The sequence below is a fragment of the Enhydra lutris genome, unplaced genomic scaffold, assembly GCF_002288905.1.
Source record: "Enhydra lutris kenyoni isolate GAN:26980312 unplaced genomic scaffold, ASM228890v2 scaffoldscaffold11, whole genome shotgun sequence".
NCBI classification, from domain to species: Eukaryota; Metazoa; Chordata; class Mammalia; order Carnivora; family Mustelidae; genus Enhydra; species Enhydra lutris.
This window is the reverse complement of record NW_019154095.1, coordinates 40096179-40122935: the sequence shown is the minus strand read 5'-3', so window position 1 is coordinate 40122935 and position 26757 is coordinate 40096179. Positions and strand designations below refer to the sequence as shown.

Sequence of the window (26757 nt, the reverse complement as noted above, 5' to 3'; positions counted from 1 at the left end):
AGTAATAGGGAAAAGCAGAGAGAAGGCTGGCATGCCAATGCATGAGGCACAGTGCTGGGCTATAAGGAGGTAGGAGAGGAGCTGGGAAAAGTTTTATAGCAAAGAGTCCGGTGTAGAAGAGAGCTCTCACCAGAACCCAACCACACTGGCACCCTTATCTCACACTTCTGGCTTTCAGAACTGTGAGAAATCAATGTTCTTTTGTTACACCACTAGTGTATGGTATCTTATAACAGGAGCCCGCACAGACTACAGCCGGCCCTTATATCATGACAGGGGAGGTATACTTTACCCTACAGGTGATGGTTAGCCAGCCATTTAAGTTTTTAGATAAGAGAGTCACGGGAGCAGAACTGGATTCTAGCAAATGCGCAGTGCTGAGACAGGCTGGAGAGGGAGAGACCGGCATTAGAGAGGCCAGGTAAGAAGCCAGCCCACCACCTCGGTGTTCCAACGAAGGCATGCGGAAGCAGCCGCGCTAAACCTGGGGGGCAAGGAGTTCTCCTTGGGTACCATCTCCAGGATGTGGACACCAATCAGATGAGAGGGAGAAAGAAAGTGTCCACCAAGAACGAGGCCTAGGGTTTAGCTTGAGTGACTCACAGGATGGGGCCACCGTTGAAGAAACCAGCACACACAAGAGGAGATTTAGCAGAAAAACAAGCTTGGTTGTGGACCTGTGGACCTGGTACAGCCTGTGGAACGTCAGATGCAGGGTGGGGGGCCTGTGTTAGGCGGCCTCTGCCTGCCTTCTTTGAATTACCAGAACAGGCAAATGCCGGTTCTGCCAATTCCTGCACCTAGACGAGACTTAACACTTCTATTTGTTTTGACTCTCTGAAGCACAACTTCATATCCCCTTCCAGCCTATCAGTACGGCTCAGTGGCTGAGAAGACAGGTTCTAGGGTGCAGACTAGTCGAGTCCTATAGTTACTTGGCTTCTCTTGGCCTTTGTTTCCCAAACATGGGAGCACAGGGACCTCGGGTCCTCCTGAGAGTAAAGGAGACGGTGCATGTGAGGCGCTGGGCACAGAACCCGGCACGAAGCTCACACATAATCCGTGCAAGCCAAAATAAGGCCCAAACCCCCCAGGTATAAGCCTGGCACTGATGTCATTTCACAGCTCAGAAAAATCAACCAAGGAGGAATAGCTGATGTTTACACAAATTTACAGCGTTGTTGTGAAGCAGGTGGAACTAGGACCTAGGGCTCCAGATTCCTGGTCTTTTGCCTCTGAACTACACTCCCAAGATTTCCAATTGAAGTAACTCTTTCACATCCCTATTGTGCCCCTAAAGCCAAGTTTGAAAAAGAAAGAAAGGAAAGGAAAAGAAAAAGAAATTGGTAGTGAATCTGAAAAGTTATCCCCAAACTGCCATTTACACCAAGTGGTAAAAAGCTCGCCAGGCTGCTGGCATATGAAAGGGCAATGGCATTGACGGGCTTAGTTGGCTGCATCTCTCGGCAGAGTGGAAGGGCACAGGGGTGGTTTTCTTGAGCTTCTTCAACACAGCTTGGGCCTCAGGACAACAGATTTCAGAGCTATGGACATGAGAGCACAAGCCGCAAGCAAACTTCTCTGACCAGAGAACAGACCGCGTGGACCCCAGGCACAACTTGGCGGTTAGCCCCACCGAGTCACTATTAAAAGGCTGGCAGGTTCTGTTTGGGAGAACTCTCAGAACTTCCTAGGATACTTTTGAAATGCAATTATCCAGTAGCTCCAAAGGATATGGGACAATACACTAGTGTTCTGATTTCACCTGCTGGCACTAGAGATATTCCTGGGGTTCAACAGAAAACTTCAGACACCAATAGAAGCTGCTTCCCAAAATAAGGCTTCACAATGTCTCTGGTGAGAAGAGTTCCTGGATTCCCTCTTTTGACTGTACTTCATTATCCTGATACACAACAGCTCTCAGTTCAAAGCTGCCCAAGATGGGTGACGGGCAAAATATCCCTCTTCCTGAAAGATAAATTGGAATATTATCCTTTTGATGACTTACGAGAATCTGTAACAATTGCTACAGTTTCTACAACCGCGCTACATAATGTCAAAGGAGAAAAACATACACGGTTTCATTCCAGGCTATGCTGGTGGAAGATGGCCCCCACCCTGAAAGTCTGCACACTCAGTCCACACCCTCCCTGCATTACCGCAAAGGAGTATGGGACGCTTGTAGGAAGCAAATTATGTCGTGAACACAGAAAATTAGTTTTCTGAAATTCTTCACTGATGTTCCAATTCATATGAATTTTATCCACTCACTCAACAAATACGTATAGAATGTTTACTGTGTGAAAGGGACCATGTCAACTATGGTAGGCCATAAAGAGGAGGGTCAATTGTCCTCACAAGGGTAATAGTCCCCTGGGAGGGACAGGTATAAAAATAACTGAGACACTAGGGCTCTGTGAGCAATGTAAGAGGAACAAATGTTGCTGTAGTTCAGAGCAGAGACAGACTGCTCTGGTTGGAAAGACCAGAGAACTTTCAGATGAATTTTTCAAGGTGAGTACTATTTATTGGGTAGGAAAGGGGACCCTGGGGAGAAACCCTAAATGATTATGGATATAAAACAGACAACAGATCTAATTAAGGTTTTGGGGTTTTGTTGTTGTTGTTGTTGTTTTTTTCCCAAGTAGGTTGGGCATGGAGACTAATACGGGCCTTGAACTCAGGACCCTGAGAAGAGTCATTGTCCTGACTACCTGAGCCACCCAAGCACTCCTAATTAAGGTTTTTCTACTCCTACTCCAATTCCACCACTTAATTTAAAATAGGAGGGAAATCGTGAACTCTAAATATCCACCATTTTATTGATGTTGTCTAATACTTCTCTAAAATTTTTTGGTCTGATTTTTTTGGTATGATTTTTTGGTCTGAGTATTTCTTAGTGTTCAACTCTTTTTCATATGCCCCAGGGCAAGGTGAAAAGAAATGCAATGGGCCCTGTCACCATCCTTCTTTATTTTTTTATATAGCTCCTTCTATCCAGAAAGAAGAGTTGGAATTATTTTCTGGCACCAAGCTAATGGGTCTCGAGATTGATATAAAAGCAATTATTCTGTGGAGTAGTGAGTCTAAGGAGGGTTCAGCTTTTAATGAACATTGCTTTATCTCTATTAAAAGCCTATAATGAGATAAGATTTTGAAGGACTTTCTTCAGCTACTGCGGGCTAACCCTGTTGCGGACTGATGCCTGGCAGGTGTTTATTTCCAACCTGCTGGCTCCGTGTTAAAACAGGCATGAGTGAAAACACAACACAACAAAGGATACCTCTGTTACACATTCTACACCCTCAGTTTAAGAATCAGACAAAAGAAGCCAAAGAGAACATAAGGACATGGTCTCCACTGCAGACACGTGAAAGGCAGCACGCCAGCCCAGAGACATGGCCACGGAAAGCCACAAACAGCACAGAACACAAACTGACCACACCATCAGACCCCTTTCAGAAAAGGAAGCATGCCCCTCCGTAGGGCACCTTTGTGTTCTTTGTCCAATTTATTTGCCAGGGCCAGAGTCTTGTTCCAGGGCACAAAATCCTGGTTGCAAAGGTGATTAAAAATATTGTCAATTTTCTTTAAACAAATGTGAAACTGCTTTGCAGAGGACAAACAGAAATACTCACAATGGGTGGTATCATTACCGCTTTTATCTTCATTATGACTGGTGCTAAGAACTCGCAGACATTTCAAAGGAATACGACTTGAGAAAACCAAATTAGGAGGTGATAATCGGAAAAATAAATCCTTGTTTACATAGGAATTGCAGTTCAGTCAAGTGTGTTCTCAGATCATTGGCACCTGCCTCTCTCCCCAGCTCTTTGGTCCTCCTGCCCTTCCCCCCAGTAGAGTCCCCGACACATGGCATTCTTGGTACCAGGTGTCTTCCCTGCAGAGTCCTGCCTGGACAACCCCACTCAGCCTTCTCTCCCCTCAGAGAGAGGAGGGGCAGCTGGCAGAGACAGCTCAGTGTGTGGTCCAGCTTTAAAAGATGAGCTGAGACCACCAAAGCCTTGCTCAGAAAGCCCTAGTAAAAGCCTTCCTTCAGAAGGAGTTGCCAACCAGGAGCAGGGCAGCCAGCCCTGACAGGGTAGCTGAGTCACAGGAACACCCAGAGCCACAGGTCCACAACCTGAGAAGCTTGTCAGCGCCAGCTGAGTGAGAAAAAAGACATCTCCTCTCTGCTGCCAGCTGAGGGATTCCTGGGAGGGCCCAGTAAAGCTGACTGATGTCGAATCCCACCTCCCACCGACCGGTCGCCTGAAATCCCAGGGCCTGGGAAAGGACATGGGACTGAGAGGTTTCCATCCCAGACACTTGCATTCCCTTCGTAGAAGGGTAGGACAGCCATTTTGCAAAGGGCCTTAACTTTAAAATTATGAATTTACGATTTACAGATAAAAATTAGAGATAAAATGAAAAGTGCTTACTTGGGGGCGCCTGGGTGGCTCAGTGGGTTAAGCCTCTGCCTTTGACCCAGGTCATGATCTCAGGGTTCTGGGATCGAGACCCACATTGGGCTCTCCGATCGGCAGGGAGCCTGCTTCCCCCTCTCTCTCTACCTGCCTCTCTGCCTACTTATGATCTCTCTCTCTCTCTCTCTCTGTGTCAAATAAATAAATAAAATCTTTGAAAAAAACAAGTGTTCACTTGACTGATAATATTACTTAAACTATTAGGAGTCCTAACCTATGACCCAGTCGATAAATAAAACTAAACAAATTTGCTGAAAATATAATGTAATTTAATAAGAAAATGTGTGTCCTTTACAAACTTCAATCTAAATACGACTTTTCTGAAACACATCTCGAGTAAAGTAAAACACAACCAGATGAAAAAATACTTGGCCTACTCTTTTCGATACTGAAATTACCAAAGCTCTGGTCATTCCAGGGCTAGACAAAATGTCAACAAAGTCTTTCGACAACAAGCAGCTTAACAAGCATTTACTGAACACTCATTAAGTGCCAAGTGTAGTTCAAGGTATTAAGACATCTAGCTCTATCTATCAATACAGATAGAGAGGTATCAACTCATAGATCCATAGATACATAGGCAGAGGATCAAAGTACAGATGTATTTACATATAGATACAGATGTATCTCAAGATACAATGATGAGTAAGACAGGGTTCTGGCCTCAAGGAGTTTAAGGTATAGTCAAGGAAACAGACACACAAACAGATAAATCAATGAGCTAATTGTTCTACAGAGGAGCAAAAGGTAAGAAGAGTTAGAGCAGGAGCATTCAATCTAACCTAGAGGGTTCCACAAAGGCTTTCTGCAGGAGATGGCATCTAAGGTAAGCCTTGAAGGAAGAGTGTAGCAAGACAGACAAAGAATGGAAGAGCATCCCGGGCAGAAATAACCAGATGGCAGAGCTTGGAGGCGTGAGCCAATGTGTAGCATACAGAGTGCAGGTGGCTCAGGCAGCTGGCATGTGGGGTGAAGCTGTAGGGTCTGGCTGTGGGGACCTGGGACAATGAATTTAGGGAGGAGATTATGAATTTGGCCTGGGTCATGTTGTTTCAGTGCTCTGAAACAGCCAGGTAGAGATGGAGAATGAGCAAGCCTATCAGAGAGGCAGGTCTAGCCTGGAGATACAGATTGGGGTCATCAGGGGAAAAAATGGTCATCAAACCCTGAGAGTGATGAGACAACTTCGGGAAAGTCAAGAGCAAGAAGCACTTCTGGTTCTGAGTCCCTAGGAACTCTGACTCTGAATGGCCTCCAACTGTATACTGTTATGAACTGGGAGACAGCACAGGTCGGCTTCAACACTGCCAGCACCACCTATGACTGAGCAGGAATGTCTGCTGTCCTGGGTCCAGGACTAGGAAGCCCATTTTCACCTCATACCCAAACTATGTTTTTCAAATTAACCTTATAACCAAGCTGATACTTTGGTCTCCATCTGCCTGAATTCAGTTTCTCGACTTGTGCAAAACTGTGAAAGAAAGAAAGAAAGAAAGAAAGTAATCGCTTGATGATCAGAAGCTGCCCGAGATGCCTAGCCAGGCCATGTATTCTCCTGCTAGACATAAACCATCTCCAAGAATACCAGACTCAGACAAGGTTACTCGGAGACCATGATGAAAGAAACAAAATCAGTCCACTTCATCATTTTGTCCGATCACAAACAAAAACAGAATCAATGTGTCACCCACAAAATATCTAACATCCCTTTCTCGGCCAAAATGACTGATGGCTCTTACTTTACCGGTTACCAGTTTATTCTGGTCTCCCGATAGATAAGATTTATTGAGATACTTAATCAGAGAATTACCCCTGTTCTCCGACAGCATCTATTCTGGAGGAAATCTCCCCTTCCTCAGACTCTCTTGCAAACCATCCAACTAAAACCCAAATCCACAGAATAGATTCTCTCTACCGCCCATTCACTGAGACCCCCAGGATTCTCCATGGTGTGTGTTCTCACTTCCTGCAACAAGTAATAAACCCAGCGTGTCCAAATACTGCATTCCTGATGGTCCTGGGCTGGAGGATATTGACAGACTCAGATGAGGAAGATAAAAGTACGTAGACCCTAAGAACCCACAGACATCAAGGTCAGATGAGCAGTTACCCTGTAGGAATAGAGAAGCTGAACATGACTGGGGAGGGCTACAGAGCCTTCAGAAGCTCTATAAGGAAGTAAGTGTTCATGTTGCTAAAACTTTATTTCTTAAACCTGGTGGGGAGTATATGGGGTTGTTTGTCATACTCTTTTTTTTTTTTTATTTTTTATTTGTTTATTTTGAGAGAGAGAGAGACAGAGTGAGAGAGAAGGTCAGAGGGAGAAGCAGACTCCCCATGGAGCTGGGAGCCCGATGTGGGACTCGATCCCAGAGCTCTGGGACCATGACCTGAGCCTAAGGCAGTTGCTTAACCAACTGAGCCACCCAGGCGCCCTGTTTGTCATACTCTTAATAAAATGTTTCAGTCTGAAAATTTTAACAATATTCTTTGAAGAAGAATGATACAAAATCAACAATGTCAGATGCTGCTGAGAAATCAGGTAAACTGAGAACCGGAAAAAACGCCACTGAGCTGAACCACACACAGATCACTGGTAACTCAGTGGAAAATTCATCTGGTGGACAGATGGGTATGAATGACAGAGAAGAGCGGATTAAAGAGTAGGAAAGAAACTGAGACAATGACTACAGAAAGCTTTTTCAAGAAGTTCAGTTGTACAGGAGAAGCGTGAGGAGGCAAGTGATGGCTGGAAAAGTGTATGATGGGGAGAAGCCCATGACATGGGCGTGAGTGAGGAGGCATCTGGGTCTTAGCTCAAGACAGGTAGCAAGTGGGTGGGGACTGAATTGGGAAGAGGACCCTGTGGCGCTCTGCTTCATTTGATCTTACAATTTGGGCTCTGATTAACACTTAACTGACGTCACCACAAACCCCCTCCCCCATTATAGACTATATGATTAGGAAGAACAGGAGTGAATGAAAGGACGGTAAAAGGAAATGGCACCGATTCACCAAACCCCCAAATATATATGTATAAGTTCATACTCTCTGCAACTCTTTCCTTCGTTAATATAGATAAGTAATAGACTTTGCATTGATTTGTTCAGTCAAATCATAATGGCAATGTACCAAAATTTACTATAATTCTAAATTCCCTCCAAGAAATTGTGGAACCCCTAGCAAAGCAGAAAAAGGCAACTTTTTTGTCCACGAAAAGTCCACGAAATTTGCAGGACTTTACATCTCACCTCAAAGGTATTCTGAGAAAGGGATCGGGGAAAGAAAGAGTCCCACAAAGTGAGCGAGGGGAACAATTCCATTCAACACAAACACTTCACAGCAATCCAGTGTCTGTGAGGCTACAGTGTCCAGCACAGCTGGGCCAAGGCCACAGCTCTCTTCTCTGCCACTCTCCGCAGCAACGCACTTCATGCCACTGAGGCCAGCTGGGCTCAAGTTCACGCCTGGAACTTCGGCTCTGCTGTGGGTTCAAAGAACCCACACCAGCGGTGACTTGCTAGAGCCACCATTTCCTGCTAAATGCAATGAAAAACCTGAGACTGATTCCACGAAGCCGGAAACTCGGGACAGACAAGGTTATTCTCTAAATCCTCATGACAAGCTACTCAGGGATCAGATATCTATCATCCTTATTTTAGTGATTAAAAAAAACCTTAAATCCCCAAAGCACAAATTTTTCAGATGAATGTAAAATAATTAATTCCTTAATCAGCCTCTCAGAATGTCCACTCCTACCAACACATAATTAAGACAGGAAATGGAGGTCAAATGGAATAGATATTAATTTTTCCAGGCCGATCAGACGGGACTAGTGAAGAAACTCCAGAAAGCACTGCTCAGCCCGACCCAAATACACAATTTTGAATAGATAACTCCGCTTATTTAAGATCTCTTATCTGGGAAAATTCTAAGGTTGGACCAGATAATTTCTGACGTCCTTCTGGTTCTTAGTCAAATGTTATGATTCAGTGGCAGCTCCACAGTCCCTCCCTAGGACCGCACACCAACTAATCACAGACCTAAGTTTCTCAAGTGTGAAATGGTGGTCAAACCTTACTTACCTCCCGGCAGTTGACAGGAACACCTCGCCTCTTCAGAGTAGCCCAGGTGAAATTTTATGTCAACTATGACTTCTTTGGAAGAAGAGAATTTTATTTTCTACCACTGAATTTAACTTCGCTATCACGCCCCAGTTCTGCGTGGAGCAGGCTGCCTGTCCTATCCGGTTCTGGTGGGCTCACTACAATCCAGTGATTCTTTTTGGTCAGATTCGGGTGTTTCTGCATCAGGCACTATCTAGTACAGAGCTTTCCAACAGATGGTGCCCCAAGGTTTCTCTCGCCTGCGCCCTCCCTTCCCCTGGAATATACAGGCTCCAGGAAGGGAAAGAAAGAGCCTATCCCCCCAGAATTCCTCTCCTTCCTGCCTGCTGCCTGAGTCCTTCTTTTCCATTCTCCAGGAAACAGTCCTGATGCTACATCCTGCATCAACACCAAGGTCAACTAGAAATCCTATGCTTTCACTGTCAGCGTTGGCTCGTAGGGAAGCACAGATCCTTTCCTTCCTTTCTGTGCTATTTCCCTCCTTGCCTCTCTCAGCCAAGCCTTGCTTCTGGAAATCAAAAATGCTTGCTTTCAGACCATCTCACTCTGGATCTTAAAAGAAACTCTCATTTTGATCCCGGAAGCCCAGTCATGGCTGCTTCCTCCAGGCAGTCAGTATCCACCCTTCTCCAAAAATAATAAAGATCCCGGTTGCCACTGCTGGAAAGATGCAGGGCAACAAGGAACAGTTAGGGTTACTGGGAACAACTGGTTCATTCAGTATTTTCAAAAACATTGTATGGGTATGTCCTCTCTTTTCTATTCCCTTAAACATCTTGCCACTTTAGATTCTGATCACCACAAAAGAGCTTCCCACTCCGCGTTCTCCCGAGCAGCTGCCCTTAGAGTTCTACTAAACTCACAACTTCAATCATGACTGAAAAAAAGGAAATGCCTGGAAACTCTTCAGGCTGACCTTCTCGGTCCCTCTCATGGGGACTTCTTCCTACCTGCCAGTCTTTCAGCCAGCGCCCCACGGTAAGAATGCTCAGAAGTAGCACCAAGCTGTTCACTGGACTTGATCACCACAGCTTTGCTCATGCTGCAACTTTTTGATCTAAAAGTCTTTTCTTTTTCATTCCCTACTTTTAAAATAATACCCTTTTCCAAATCCTACTCCTTCTCTGAAACTTACCTCAAAGGCCGGATTCTTCAGGAAGTTCTGCTTGACTGCTATATATACTGTCCTACTTAGTCTTCAAGCACTTTGATTTCATCTTTCTCCTGCCCCAGACCGGGTCTCAGATCATGTATTCTTATGTGCTTCACATCCTACAGACAGGAAGCCCTTTGAGAACAGGGACTAGATCCTGCGCATTCTGTACCTCACTGGCATGAAGGGCACCAGATAACATTCGGTTCCCATTTGTTGAGCAACAACAGTATATGCGTAAAGCTCCTTGCTGTGGGAGTAGAGAAGAAATTTTTAAAGATCTTCTCTTCAAGGAATATGCAATCTAATTGGGGAGGGAAAAAATTAGATATATGAAAAACAAAGCTTAAATGGAACTTCTTAAAAAGAACTAAGATGTTCTCAAAACCAAGAATCTTCAGTATTCACCAAAATACAGCCTCCAAAATTTTCTGGCAAGTCTCCTCTCGCCCTCCCCCTTGACCAAACCCCCAGTTCTGAGGTGCTCAGATCCAGCATTTGGTTCTCTTCCCTTTCAAAGGTCTAAATCTGTAATAAGTATAATAATGAAAACATTTTCATTATTAGGATTTGAAATTATTTCAAGGATTTGAAATAATTAGGATTTTCATTATTAAAGGATTTGAAAACAAATCCTTTTCAGTAAAGTGTGAAAAACAGAACTAATTTGGGCGAAAAAAATCACACCGGATATTAGCAAGTTCATGGTCGTATATAATAGTCAGCTGCATAAGAGTAGTTATAAAATAAAGAAGCAAATTCCAGAGGAACCCACTGCCGATATTGCCATAGATGGTGGTGTGTTAGTGGAAAACACACCCATCAAGACCCTGCAGAAGCCATTAAGCCAGGGGCCAAAGACTAAATGAAATCCACCAAGAGCTATTTCTTGGCAGAACTAAAGGCAGAAGGAATAGAAAATTGAATCACAAATGGAGAAGCCCCAAGTGACCTAAACTCACTCGCACATATCTAAAATGCACAGAAAATGACAGTTTAAAGGGGTATAAAAAATGCCTGGAAGAAATCAGGTAATAATAACAGGCAGTTTATTAGAACTAATCTTGCAGGTGGAATAATTTTTCCTCTTCAAGTCGGGCGTTTGTAATCCAAACAGCTGTGGTGATTGTAACAATAGATTTTGTGTCTATCAGTTGCACTTCACAATATTTTCCCAGAAAAGAAACTTCAAGCCCCAGAAAGCTGCCGAAAATTAGGTGGTAGCTGACATGGCCAAAGATGTTGCCAGGTTAAAGTAAGTGAGCATAGTTAGCAGGGAAGACCAGAGGACTGTTTAGAAAGAAGGATAGCATGTATCAAGCCATCTGTGGTAAGAAAAGGAATGTGTAAAGAGATTGGTTTCTAATGTTATTTAACTTTTTTAAACCTATTTCCAAGTCATCAGCTCTGTGCCTGTTAGTTACAAGTAGACTACAACATACAATCAACAATAAAGGAAATAGTCTCTCCCATCTTTAATTTTATGAAACTATTAGTAAAGCTTTCCAGCTCGCTAAAAGGCTACAAAAAAAAAAAAAAAAAATTAAGATTATTCTCCTAGCACCTCAAAGAAGGCTTTATCATCCAAGCTCTCCTTAAACTATTTCCAGAACAGATGGTCTGAGATAACTTAGTAATTTACAACTTCTGTTCCAATGAAAACAACAAAAATGGGATAAAGGTTGATTACTCCTTAAAGCAGACCTCCTTATAATGGATAACTCAACTGAATTCCCCTGATTAGAAGGTTTAGGAAAAAATACATACTCGTTCTCAAAATCACGAGTTAAATTAAATGTCCATTAATAACAACAATAATGTTTTAAAATCTCTAGTCATTTAAACAATAAACCCACATTAACAACTACAAAATAAGAATTTGTATCTTATGACTGAGGTAAACACAATGTTCCAAGTCAGTTTCTGGAAATTGAAAAACTAAGCAGGATTCCAATTGTGGGATGGCAAGTTGAACTCATGTATCTAATCTAAGGTAATATACCATACTAACAGACTGTAGAAGGAAAATCACATTATCTTATCAATAGATGCAAAAAAGCATTTGACAAAATTCAGCAGCCATTCATGACATAAATTCTCAGGAAATAAACAAACAAACACAAAAAACCTCTCAGGAAACTAAGAATACAGGGAACCTTGGGGCACCTGGGTGGCTCAGTTGGTTAAGCGACTGCCTTCAGCTCAGGTCATGATCCTGGCATCCTGGGATCCAGCCTGCGTCTGGCTCCCTGCTTGGCGGGGGCTCTGTTTCTCCTTCCCCCTGTTCTTGCTCACTCACTCCCTCCCTGGCTCCCTCTCAAATAAATAAATAAAATCTTAAAGAAAAAAATAAAAAGAATACAGAGAACTACCTCAACTTGATAAAGAGTGCCTACAAAAAACCTACAACTAACATCATACTGAATGATGAAACACTGAACTGGGAATGAAGCAAGGATGTCCAGTTTCCCCACGACTTTTATTAGATCTAGTAATGAAAGTTCTAGCTAGTATAATAGTCAAGAAAATGAAATAAAAGGCATATAGATTGGAAATGAAGAAATAAAACTGCCCATATTTGCAGATGACATGGATTATCTATATAGAAAATAACAAAACCAAATTGAATCCACATACTGTCAATGAACATGTGGACACTGAAATTAAAAATACAACAGCATTTACAATCACTCAAAAAGCTGAAATAATTATGTATAAATCTAACAAAGCATGACCTGAGTGCTGAAAACTACAAAATGCTAATAAAATAATTCAAACCTCTAAATACAGCTGATCCTTGAACAACACAGGTTTGAACTATGCAGGTCCACTTACATGGATTTTTTCCAATAATTACAGCACAGCACTGTAAATCTATTTTCTCTTTATGATTTTCTTTTTTTTTTTTTTTAAGATTTTATTTATTTATTTGACAGAGAGAGATCACAAGTGGGCAGAGAGGCAGGTAGAGAGAGAGGAGGAAGCAGGCTCCCTGCTGAGCAGAGAGCCCGATGTGGGGCTCGATCCCAGGACCCTGAGATCATGACCTGAGCCGAAGGCAGCGGCTTAACCCACTGAGCCACCCAGGCACCCCACTCTTTATGATTTTCTTAAAGATGTCTTCTTTTCTCTAACTTCCTTTATTATAAGAAATCGGGATATATGCATGTAGCATACAAAATCTGTGTGAATAGACTGCTTATGTTATCAAGACTTCCAGTGAACAGCAGGCTATTAGTAAAGTTTTGGGGGAGCCAAAAGTCATAGGCAAACTTCTGACTGTGCAGGGGATCGGTGTCCCTAACCCGTACATTGTTCAAGCATCAACTGTAAACAGAGTCGTGGGTTGGAAAACATATTCATGGATTGGAAGACTCAACATAGGAATTTAGAAATTTTCCTCCAATTGATATATAGATTCAATGCAATGCCTACAAAAATGCCAATAAAATTGTTTTATGCATATATTCTAGATTGTTCTAAAATTTATATGAAAAGCCAAAGGAACTAGAGTAACTAAAGCAATTTGAAAAAGAATTAAAATGGGTGGAGTCAGTCTACCCATTTCAAGAATTATTATATAGCTAGAATAATCAAGACTGTGAGTTACTGGCAGAGGCACAGATGCACAGACTAATGAAACAGAATAGTGAGCCTGAAATAGATCCAACTGAGATGCCCAAGTGCAAAAGTTATTCAATGAAAAATAAATAGTTTTCAACAAATGATGCTGAAGCAATAGAACATCAATAGCCCCCTCCCCTTCCAAAAAGAATCTCAACCTAAGTCTGACACCTTCTACAAAAGAAAAACTCAAAATGGATCTCAGATTTAAATAAGATGTTAAACGGGAAAACTTTTATAAAAAATATAGGAGAAAATCTCTGGGATCTAAAACTAGATGGGGGTTCTTTGACTTGACATTGAAAGCAGAAGAAAAATTAATAAACTGGACTTCATCAAAATTAAACTTTTGCTCTTATAAAGACATTAAGAGGATAGAAAGATAAGCTACAGACTGGGGAGAGTATTTACAAACCACATATCCAACAAAGAACTACTATCTAGAATAGATAAAGAACTCTCAAACCTCAACAGTAAAAAACACAAACAATCTAATTAGAATATAGGAGAGACATCCTCCCATGGTGGGAAATCAGCCAAGAAATCAAGGCATTGATCTAGGCAAAAGATTATAGTGGTCTGAATGAGGGTGAGGGTAATGGGTGTGGGGAAAAGTGAATGAACTTGAGCTTTCTGATGGATATAAGACTGAAAGGCTGGGCGATTTGGATGGAGAAATGAGAAGGTGTTAGAGTAACATGAACCATTGGGTGATTTAATTTCCTGAGCTGAAGGAGACTTGGAAGAGGTACAGGCTAAGAGGAAAACAATGAGTTGTGCTTTGAGCAAGGCAAGTTAGAGGTAACTGTGAGAAGATCGGTGGAAATGCCAGGGTTTGTATAATACTCTCTGTATACACTTGGGTAGGGGTTATAGAGTAGTAAAGTAGGTCTCTACCCTTCCCCCTTGTTCCCATGATACTCCACACCAACTTACCATCTCTTCTATGGACGCACCAGCCTCATTCTTGCCCCCAGGCTTGTACACATTTATATTCTCTGCTGGAATGCTCTCCCTGAGACCTCCACCCCTCCTGGCTTATACTGTCAGGTCTCAGCTAAGACATTTCTCTTTAAAGACCCTGCACTGGGAAAACACCAGAAAGTAGTACTTGATCCCCCGGCAGTCTCTCATTTGTTTCATTTTCTTCCTAGAAGAAACTATCTGAAACGATCTCATTATTAATTTTCTTCTTTACTCTATGCCTCCCATGCAAGAAAGTTAAATCCATTAGAATAGGGATATTCAGCATCTTATTCTCTGTTGTAATCTTAGTGCTTAAAACATGGCCTGGCATTTAGAAGGCACTGAATGAATAAGTACTTTTTGACTGGAAGGAAGAGAGAAAATTGAGACTAAGGCTTCCATAAATCATGAAAATCAGGAGGACTATTAAGTAGAAAAACATCCTCTTACAAAATGTCAAGGCATGTAATGGAACCAAGACTGTCCCAAGAAATATATGTTTCCTACATTAAAGGAGGTGATAGTCCTATACTAGCCACACCTGAACCATGCACAGTGATGTGTAACAGCAGGATTTTTCCTTAAGAAAAAAGTTGAGATGACTGATTTTGGAAATGTTAGCCATGGTGACTGTGACTGCCCCCGACTCACTCTATAATGTGATTCCCCTCCCACATCTCCTGCTGAGGGCATAGTCTTGGGCTGGTGAACACAGATGGCCAGTGAGATGGTCTTGGAGGACAGGAGAAGAAAAGAAGAGACACCTATGACATAGCCTAGAAAGAAAGTGTGTCAAGGGTGGTGGTAAGTACCTGGGTGCAGCAGCCTCTTGAATGAAGAAATAGTACATTTGTCAACTGGCTGGCAGAAGTGACCCAGAGACAGAGAGACACAGAAGGAGTGGCAAAGCCACAAAACACTAGATTTAAGATCACAAATTCCTGGTGCTAAACAGGTAATAAGACAACATCTCTACAATCACTGTAGATCCTGAGAAATGGACATTTCTGGTTCCCATAAGATTTGTACCTCCCTCATGTGTTTCTTTAAACTTTCCCATCCTGGGGGCACCTGGGTGGTTCAGTCGGTTAAGTGTCAGGCTCTTGATCTCAGCTCAGGTCTTGATCTCAGGGTCGTGAGTTCAAGGCCCACACTGGGGCTTAAAAATTTATATAAATAAATTAAAAACTTAAAAAAAAAACAAAAACAAAACCTATCCCAGCCTCACATGATATATGGGAGTTTGTTCTTATTACCAAAATAGTCTAACAACCTAAATATGCAACCAAAAAATCATGTCCTATCCAGTTAATTATGGTCCTTCCATCTGTTGGATTACTGTATAGACTTAAAATGATTGTTGGAAATGCTGGGTGGTAAGAAGGATAAAAGCATTTAGGCTATTATGTCACCTGGGTCAAGATGATAAGGTAGGTCTTCTACCCCTCTCCCCTTGCTCCGGGGGTTCCCCCACACTGGCTCACTGCGCAGATACAAAAATGACAAAATTTGACTTCAAAACTTCTGGCCTATATAGTAAATCCTCATAAACCCACTAGTGAATAAATGTTTTGCACTGTGATAACAAGTAAGGAGAGACCATTACATATAAGTAAGAGAATGAAAGGGAAAAAAACATCGAAATGAAAATTTTCACACTTTATGAAATGGTGGGCCAAGTTTTTTTGTGATCTGGTCTCCCTCCACTAGCCTCTCCTGCCTCAACTCTCAGCCCTCACTTCCTGGATTCTGTGCTTCAGCCATACTGATTTATGTCATAGATTTCTCAACGTGTTAACCTTCCCCCTCACCTGGAGAGCTCTGTTCGTCCTGTTCCCTTTGCCGGGGAAGTCTCTCCTTACCTCCTACCACTTCTGTCAGAATAATCCCCAGGCATTCTTCATCAGCTTCCATGCCAATTTCCAGGAAGCTTTGTGGGGACCCACACACCCACACACATGTGACTGTAAGTCAGGCCATGCATCAGTACCTTGGTGAGGCCACACATATTTTCTCTGAGTAGTAGAGTAATAAAGACTTTTTGCTATTGTTAATTTGGCTCCTATACATTTTCAATATTTATTTTAATAAAAATGTATTTTTGTAATAGAAAATAAATATAACTCTTGAATGTTTTCATACTCCTATTCCTTAAAATGACTGTCTGGACTGGATGGAAGCATGGAGGGCCTCTTTTAAATGAAGTCCCTTTAGGCTCCTGTCAAATAATGCTTTTGGCAGTTCTCACTTGACTCTCATAGCATTTGACAAAAAAGGTCTTCAGTTATCAGCAAATACTGAAATAGAGAAAAGACGTGCTTATACAAAAGAAGAGGAAATTGGTATGGGCAGATTTTATTATGGAAAATATTTCCTATCCAAAGAGATTATCTGGTTTTTGATGGAAGGAAAAGGAATATTTAAATGACAAGGACGTGTTTTCTGAATGTCCCCTTCTGTGAGCCACTTGGTTTTGACAAGAATTTTATTCCAAGTTCCCAAGAAAGAAGAGAGAAAGCACAAGAACACATGCGTGTGAAAGCAAGCAAGCGCGCGCGCACAGACGCGCGCGCGCACACACACACACACGTTACTGTTCACTGAAGCCTATTAGATAAGCCCAAAGAAAAACCATTTGAATTCCCTATAAAGAAAACACTGTCAGGGGCGCCTGGGTGGCTCAGTGGGTTAAAGCCTCTGCCTTCAGCTCAGGTCATGATCCCAGGGTCCCGGGATCGAGCCCCACATCGGGCTCTCTGCTCAGCGGGAAGCCTGTTTCCTCCTCTCTCTCTTTGCCAGCCTCTCTGTCTACTTGTGATCTCTGTCAAATAAATGAATAAAATTAAAAAAAAAAGAAAAGAAAGAAAACACTGTCAATAAAACGAGAGCTGTTATCACTTAAGCCAAACCAAAAGAGAAGAATGTTCATTTCACAGATTAAAACTGTATTTGTGGCAAAGAGATTCTTGAATATTTTCAACAGCAGGCTCCATGGCATGGTCCCTGTCACAGTCTCCCTGGCCCCGATTTCCCAGCCCATTTTCCCCTTCCTTCCACATGGAAGGGGGAGGTGCTGCCCTCCCCCTCTTAAGCCAATTTTCCCCTTTCCTCCACAAGGAAGGGGGAGGTGTTGCCCTCCCTCTCTTCAACCTCCTCAGGCTCTGAATGACACCTTGTGAAATCCTAATGGAGTTACAGAGACAAGGGATGATGATGAATCTCTGTGGGGGAGTTGTGAGAATCTGTGTGGAGGAGGAAAACACACTCCTGTCTCTTAGTATGAAGGCAGAGAGGCAGCCACTTGTGCTAGATGCTGCTTCATCATCCCCTCGTTTTTATTTATTTACCCAACTAAAACCTCTTAATTCATTTGATTTTTAGGAACAGTTGTTATTCATCAAAACAAAACAAAAGAAGAAACATAATTTCTAAATTGTTCCTGTTGCCTATGTGGCTTCAACACTGTTAGGTTAATTTTATAAAAGTAATGATTCTAATTCTGTTTCCTGATGAATCCAATTTCATGTTCATACTCCCAACCATGAACTATCAGACAGGTAAAAGCTACTCTAAGAATATCCCCCACAGGTGGGATATTTCAGCAATAAGCAGACAGCGTGGTCTAGGCTAAGCTACTGGCAATAAAACCAATTTCAACTGCATGATGCCCAAATCCAAGAAATTCAGAAGCAGTGACCTGAATATTCAAAATGTAACCCAGATTATGACCAAATTGTAATTCTATAAAATATTACGCTCATGCGGTTTCTAAAAATAGAAGTGTATTACACAGAGAATTGTCATTTTCTCATCTTTGGCTCCAGATGCCTTTATCAAATGCAAAGTCTGATCTTGACACCAGTTCAGAGAAATAATCACACTGCCTTCCTCCATCAGTATCTATCACTTAAAGTTAGATGTATTTTTGCAAACTGTTTACAAACCGAATTGTAGGTCCAGTGGGAAGCATTAACACAGCAGGCCTGAGGCTGTTGTCCTTTGAAAGGCCAATTTGCAAGGTTGGCCCTTCGCCAAGAATGTGGGTACCAGAAGTTCCCTTTATTGACATGAAGAGTTTCCTAACTGATAAGGTTGTTCTGCTGTGCCTAGGCGGTTTGTACAAACCATGTGATTTATGGTGAACACCTGCTCTCTTTCTGAGAGCCTGGAATTTTAGTAGGTGTTGCTAGGCAGAGAACGTCTACACAACCATCCCTCCCCCCAAAACTAAACTCTGAGTCTCAACTGGGCTTCTCTGGGCAGAAACAGTACAAACAGATGGCAGCATTTTGCAATATTAGGAAGGGTCCATGCACTCCATGTGACCCTTCATGGAGAGAGCACAGGAAGAGTGAGAGTGGATTCCTCCATCTCCACCTGTGTCTTTTTCCCCCTTATATCTGGCTGTGCCACTAGACTCCATCTCAGCCACAGTGGGGCTATCTGCTGTTCCCGTGAGCCCTTCCAGGGAATTTCCAAATGTGTGGATGGTCTTGGGGACCCCCAAAACAAGGCTTAAAACAAAACATTAGCTTTTCCTGCATAAACATTTTTGTTTGTTAATTTTTCTAAGGGAGAAAGTAGATTTTCATCATTAAATGCAGCCTACATTATAACCCGATGCTGCTACTGTAATGAGTTTTCTACCATGGAGACGTAACAGTAACTTTTTATAGGTTGTTTGTAGCTATTCAGTTTATGGAAAAAGAATATTTTGGTTACCACAAGGACATGGCTGTCAAACTACAGGTTTAGACAGAGCCTGAATAATAAATCTGCTCCTTGCCAGGAGGAACAAAATAAAGCAAGGCAGACAGCTGAGATATGTGTTCCCACCAGGGAGACTAAGATTTTATTCTCTAATTCAATTTTAAGAAAAATATAATTTACTAGGATTCATCTCCACTACTTTTTAAATACAGTTTAAAAGATATTGGGAACAAATTATCACTGAGTAGCTTTTATTACTGAAATATTGAACATAATAAACATAAAAACTCAGGTGTTTAAAATAGTAAGAATACAAAATTTAAAATTTTTTCTCCAGTAGTGAAGGAAAAAAAAAAAACAAAAAACAACCATAGGGCTTCCTAATAGCTCTGAAAGAAGAAAGGAGAAAACTATTTTTCTTCCTACTCTTTAAATACAGAAAACTAAAAAAAATTTTAAAAATAAATAAATACATAAAACTACACCAAAGCTAACCCCAAATAAACATGCACCTGTCTGAATGAGTTTCTTTTTTTAACTACTCTTATGTTACAGATCCTAGACGAAACTAGTTCATCCAAATATTTCATCATGTTTCTAGGGAAATACGGAATATGGCTACGTAGCTATGCTGGGAGAATACCAGAGGTAGACTGATGAAAGTTAAAAGCTGCTAAAAGGGCAAACATTTCTGGCACAAAATTTGACTGACTATAGGGTAGGTCTGATTATCCTGCTGGAACACTTGAGACACACAACCTCATTCTCCAAATGGAGGCTATATATCTAAGAAATAAGAAAAGCCCACTAAGAAGACAACAAAGAAATAGATTATAATTTGTAGAAGGGACTTCAGGCCTCTTTCCCTCCAAAAAGAGAAGCTTTCAAAGATAAGCAGAGGGAACCATGGGAGAAACCAGCCCATTCTTCCAGATGCTTCCTATTTTCAATAACTCCCGGTTCCCAGGATGAGAATGGAGCTACACCTGCACAGAGATTCCCAGGGGGTAGGAATGAAGCACAGCAAGGCCACTCCCATATCAGCCCTGAAGCTAAAAATACACTGTTTTCCAAAAAAAACAGTTAGGGTCATATTGCTGGACTTGACTGACCAAAGGCCAAGTCTCCCCTGTTAGGGAGACCTATTCACAGTAGTTAAATGGCCACCATATTTGATATATCCTTTGCATTAGCAAGATGTGGGATATCCTCTTTGTTGATCAGAGATGAAATGAATGAAATCTCAAAAAAAACTTCTATAGAAAAATTAACACTGAAGATTTAAATTAACAGATTAAGACTTAAAGAAAAATGAGATTGTAAGAATTATCTCACAGGGGCACCTGGGTGGCCCGGTGGGTTAAGCCTCTGCCTTCGGCTCAGGTCATGGTCCCAGGGTACTGGGATCGAGCCCCGCATCGGGCTCTCTGCTCAGCAGGGAGCCTGCTTCCCCCTCTCTCTCTGCCTGCCTCTCTGCCTACTTGTGATCTCTGTCTGTCAAATAAATATAAAAATAAAAAAATAAAAAAAATAAATCTCCCAACAAACAAGAGCCCAGGGCCAGACGGCTTCCCAGGGGAATTCTACCAAACATTTAAAGAAGAACTAATTCCTAGTCTTCTAAAACTATTCCAAAAAATAGAAATGGAAGGAAAACTTCCAAACTCATTTTATGAGGCCAGCATTACCTTGATTCCAAAACCAGACAAAGACCCCATCAAAAAAGAATTACAGACCAATATCCTTGATGAACACAGATGGGAAAATTCTCACCAAAGTACTAGCCAGTTGGATCCAACAGTACATTAAAAGGATTATTCACCACGACCAAGTGGGATTTATTCCAATGCTGCAAGGTTGGTTCAACATCCACAAATCAATCAATGTGATACAGTACATTAATAAAGAAAGAACAAGAACCGTATGATACTCTCAAAAGATCCTGAAATGCATTTGACAAAGTGCAGCATTCTTTCTTGATTAAAACTCTTCAACGTGTAGGGATAGAGGGTATATACCTCAATATCATCAAAGCCATCTATAAAAAACTTACCACAAATATCATTCTCAATGGAGAAAAACTGAGAGCTTTTCCACTAAGGTCAGGAACATGGCAGGGATGTCCATTATTACCACTGCTATTCAACATAGTACTGGATGTCCTAGCCTCAGCAATCAGACAACAGAAAGAAATTAAAGGCATCCAAATCTGCAAAGAAGAAGTCAAACTCTCATTCTTTGCAGATGATATGATACTTTATGTGGAAAACCCAAAAAAACTCCACTCCAAATCTGCTAGAACTTGTACAGGAATTCAGTAAAGTGTCAGGATATAAAATCAATGCACAGAAAGCAGTTGCATTTCTGTACACCAACAAGACAGAAGAAAGAGAAATTAAGGAGTCAATCCCATTTACAATTGCACCCAAAACCATAGGATACCTAGGAATAAACCTAGCCAAAGAGGCAAAGAATCTGTACTCAGAAAACTAAAAAGTACTCATGAAAGAAATGGAGGAAAACACAAAGAAATGGAAAAACGTTCCATGCTCATGGACTAGAAGAACAAATATTGTGAAAATGTCTATGCTACCTAAAGGAATCTGATTGTTTAATGCAATACCTACCAAAATACCATCAATTTTTTTCAAAGAAACGGAACAAAAATCCTAAAATTTATATGGAACCAGAAAAGATCTCGAATAGCCAGAGGAATGTTGAAAAAGAAAGCGAAAGTTGGTGGCATCGTAATTCCAGACTTCAAGCTCTATTACAAAGCTGTCATCATCAAGACAGTATGGTACTGGCACAAAAACAGACACATAGATCAGTGGAACAGAATAGAGAGCCCAGAAATAGACCCTCAACTCTATGGTCAACTAATCTTCGACAAAGCAGGAAAGAATGTCCAATGGAAAAAAAGACAGTCTCTTCAACAAATGGTGTTGGGAAAATTGGACAGCCGCATGCAGAAGAATGAAACTAGACCATTTCCTTACACCACACACAAAAACAGACTCCAAATGGATGAACGATCTCAGTGTGAGAAAGGAATCCATCAAAATCCTTGAGGAGAACACAGGCAGCAACTTCTTCGACCTCAGCCGCATCAACTTCTTCCTAGAAACATCGCCAAAGGCAAGGGAAGCAAGGGCAAAAATGAACTATTGAGACTTCATCAAGATCAAAAGCTTTTGCACAGCAAAAGAAACAGTCAACAAAACCAAAAGACAACTGACAGAATGGGAGAAAATATTTACACTCTACATATCAGATAAAGGGCTAGTATCCCAAATCTGTAAAGAACTTTTCAAACTCAACACCCAAAGAACAAATAATCCAATCAAGAAATGGGCAGAGGACATGAACAGACATTTCTGCAAAGAAGACATCCAGACAGCCAATAGACACATGAAAAAGTGCTCCATTATCACTCAGCATCAGGGAAATTCAAATCAAAACCCCAATGAAATATCACCTCACACCAGTCAGAATGGCTAAAATTAACAAGTCATGAAACGACAGATGCTGGTGAGGATGCGGAGAAAGGGGAACCCTCCTACACTGTTGGTGGGAATGCAGGCTGGTGCAGCCACTCTGGAAAACAGCATGGAGGTTCCTCAAAAAGTTGAAAATAGAGCTACTCTATGACCCAGCAATTGCACTACTGGGTATTTACCCTAAAGATACAAATTTAGTGAACCGAAAGGGCACGTGCACCCAAATGTTTATAGCAGCAATGTCCACAATAGCCAAACTATGGAAAGAACCTAGATGTCCATCAACAGATGATTGGATAAAGAAGATATACATACAGACACACACAAACGCGCACACACGCACACACACACACACACACACACAATGGAATACTATGCAGCCATTAAAAGAAATAAAATCTTGCCATTTGCAATGACATGGATGGAACTAGAAGGTATTATGCCGAGCAAAATAAGTCAATCAGAGAAAGACAATTATCATATGATCTCCCTGATATGAGGAAGTTGAGAGACAAAGTGGGGGGCTTGGGGGTAGGGAAGGAAAAAATGAAACAACATAGGATCAGAGGGAGACAAACCATAAGAGACTCTTAATCTTACAAAATAAACTGAGGGCTGCTGGGGGAGGAGGAGTAGGGAGAGGGTGGTGGGGTTATGGACCTTGGGGAAGGTATGTGCTATGGTGAGTGCTGTGAAATGTATAAACCTGGTGATTTACAGACCTGTACCCCTGGGGCTAATAAAATTTAAAAAAAAATAAATAAATAAAATATCTGAAAGAGAAAAAAAAAAACTAGTTAATACTGTAATATACCAAAACTATCCAATTGTGTAGTTCAAATAGTTGCTTTGTGTGGTATATTCACTTATATCTCAAGAAAGCTATTTTTCAAAAGAGGAAAAAAATGGTCCTTCCAATGTGACAAATTCCCAATTTCATTCAACCTACAGTGACTGAGGGCCCCTCGAGACAATTTTGTACTTAACGAATGGATCCCAAATGGCTGATGGAGGTAATTATACATGACCAGAATCAGGCTACTGAAAGGGACTGGCAAAAGCTTCCAAGTTTCTCTCTGCTTAATTGGCCACCTACTCCTTGTTTATCATGCAATTATTTATACAGCCTGTTAAATTGCTAAAGAAATAATATCTTCTAATTTGTCTCGATCTCTATCCAAACTCAGAAGAAAACTAAAAAACACACCTACCTGTTCCTTGCAAAGAAGTCTGAATGGACCAAGCTGAGGTCCTGCTACTGTAACTGGCGTCCCTGGATCAGTGCCACATGAAAGTCCAGGGCGAGGGATGTTCTTGTGGCATCACTAAGCCAACAAACCATTAAGATGCTCTTCCCAGAGGGAGCAGACAGTAGCTGAATCACCAGAAGCCTCTTCCCTAGAAACACCTGACAGTGATTTTCTAAAAACATCTGAGAATTCACTAGTGCCTCAAAGTAGACTATCCTGGTATTTTTACACCCAGGAATAGAACAGACACAAAAAGATATCCTGAGTCTAACTGGCTAAAAAAAAAAAAAAAAAAAAAACATGTTAGCCAAAAACGTGACGTTTCCATGATGCCAAAGGAAAGAATAATAAAAATAAAAGGCACTGTTTTACTGAAAGTCTGCTCATCACTTGCTGGGTTTTTGAGGTTTACCATAACTCGGACCCAAATGAGGGGCACAAGTAAAATCTCTTACTCCTTATTTATGGTCTCAGTCTGGTAATTTGGAACCAGAAATGCAGCTAGGTATTTAGTAGAATACAGTACAATATACTTTAGGGACTTTGACTTACATCAAGAAAAATAATTATGAAAAAAATAGAGTAATAATTTAAAAACTCCTGGGGAGGGGCACCTGGGTGGCTCAGTGGGTTAAGCCTCTGCCTTCGGCTCAAGTCATGATCTCAGGGTCCTGGGATCGAGTCCCACATTGGGCTCTCTGCTCAGCAGGGAGCCTGCTTCCCTCCCTCTCTCTCTGCCTGACTCTGCCTACTTGTGATCTCTGTCAAATAAATAAAGAAAAATCTTTAAAAAAAAAATTAAAAAAATAAAACTCCCAGGGAAAAGAGAGATTGATCACTGATACATACAATAAATTTTAACTAGCAAGTAATACTGAGAAATGAAGAAAAGAGCAAGACTTACATAAAGAGAAAGCAGGACAAGATAGTAGCTGCCTGACCCCAAGGGACTGGGATGTGTTCCCAGAGTGATCATGGAGATGGAGGGGGAAGTGGGGAAAGCAGCTACCACATTCCAAGCACAATAGTAAGAAATTCATATGTCTGATAGAACACATCAAAAACACTAACTCTGTGAGGCTGAAAGTCTGGAAGTGTCCACAGCGGGAAGTAGACCATCATAGGACCGAGTATTAAATGCTTCAAATAAATAATCATCTGGAATATATTTCAAGCAAACCATAATCAACACTAATCATTTAAAATTAGAAGAGCCAACTTGCCCATTTCACTCAGACTGAATTTTTCCTCTAGGAAGGCAAATTTGAAATCCAATGATTCTGGCACTTTTTTTTCTAATGCTTAATAAATATTAAAGATAAATCAAACACCACATGTGTGAATAATAAATCTACAGTTTCACAAATTCCAATGTCAAATATCAAATCTACCATGATTCTGAACTCATGATTCATCACTAAAAAAATACATTAACTTTTCAATATATTCCAAAAATTTGTTGTTTTTCTCAAATATTACTTTTAATATTTTGTGAGATACATTAAAAATTCATACATGCAAATATACTTTTATGTACATGTATTTTTTTTACTTTTATCAAAATAAAACATGCACATAATTTAAAAATCAAATGGTACTATAAGGGGGCCATTTAAAATAACAGTCCTTCGCCCTCACTATCCTTCCACTCTTTGAGTTCCAGTGACCAAAGGCAATCACTTTCAACCTTTCTGGCTGTCTCCTTCAGTATTTACCTTCATATTTTAACTAATATTCTTCAGCTACTATTTCTTACCCATTTTTAATGGCTTCCTTCTGTAGAAGATGAAGATTTAGCTCTCTTACCTCCTACACACTTCCTCTATCCCCTCACCAAAATCCTCTCAATTTAACTGTATCACAATTTTTGGTAACAAAAATACTCAGTATTTGTATTACATTAGTACATCTGTTTAAATATTGTTCATAACTGAGCCCAATAGTATACTACAATTATATTTCATTTCTTCTACAACCTTTTTTTTCCCTGGTGTTAATAATTTCCTCAATTTCAATTGTTTATTTTTTTTATTATATCTAACTTTAGGACAGAACTAGAAAACTTATTTCATCACAGGTAAACATATTACATGATCTTTCTTACTTGTTGTTTGTTCCCATCTCTCCTGACCTCTCCATCCTCCTGTCCAATCTAGAAAGAGTGTCCTCCAAGTCTAACCAGTGATATCCAGGTATCACCATGGAACTTCTCTTTACCTCCCATCAGGGAACTTCCTTCACTTTCCCCTAGTCCCTGCAAAATTTCTGGCTCCAATTTTTGAGACTTTGTGTATCTGTCTGAAAATAGTCTTATTCTACCTTGGCATTTGGTTGACAATTTGGCCAGGTATAAGATTCCAGATTGGAGATTATTTTCCTTCAGATTTGGAAAGTACAGCTCTATTTATTCTAGGTTCCACTACTGCCTCTGTATATGACCTACTTTCTTCTCTGTGAAAAGTTAGAAAAAAAATTTTTTTAATTCACAGACTTTATCAGATGTGTCTTGGAATTGGCGTTTTTTCACTCATTGTGCTAGGCACTTAATGTACCCTTTCCATATAGAAATTTATGTCCTTAGACTTTGATAAAGTATTCTATAATATTCTTCTATACATGTTCCCCCTGCATTTTCTCTATTTTTTTTTTTTCTAAAACTCTTATTAGTCAGACTTTGGACTTCCTAAACAAAGCCTCTTATTTCTTCCTCTTTTCTCTTACATTTTCCTTCTCTATCTTCACATTCTATTTTCTGGGCAGTGTCATCAACATTCCAACTTTCCACTTAATTTTAATTTCTACTATTATATTTTAATCTCTAAGCCCTCTTTCATGAATCCTCTAATCTTTCCAAGAATATCAATTATAATTATTTGGGGTTTTTTTTCCCCTCTCTGATTTTCTCTCTGTTCCCACTGAGCTTCTTTTCCTAATAGTTTA

General features: G+C 40.9%; 1 protein-coding gene across 3 annotated transcripts in view; it reads right to left on the bottom strand.

Moving 5' to 3' along the window:
• The window catches only part of LOC111144616 (chondroitin sulfate N-acetylgalactosaminyltransferase 1), a 323544-nt gene that overhangs the window by 113612 nt on the left and 183175 nt on the right, over positions 1 to 26757 (bottom strand). Inside the window, exon 1 of one of the 3 annotated variants that reach the window (XM_022499004.1) lies at positions 8573 to 8603. The exons of the other annotated variants lie outside the window; for them this stretch is intronic. The gene's annotated coding sequence lies outside the window, so the exon portion shown is untranslated. Of the gene's footprint in view, positions 1 to 8572; positions 8604 to 26757 lie in introns of those variants that run through there. 3 annotated transcript variants of the gene reach the window in all.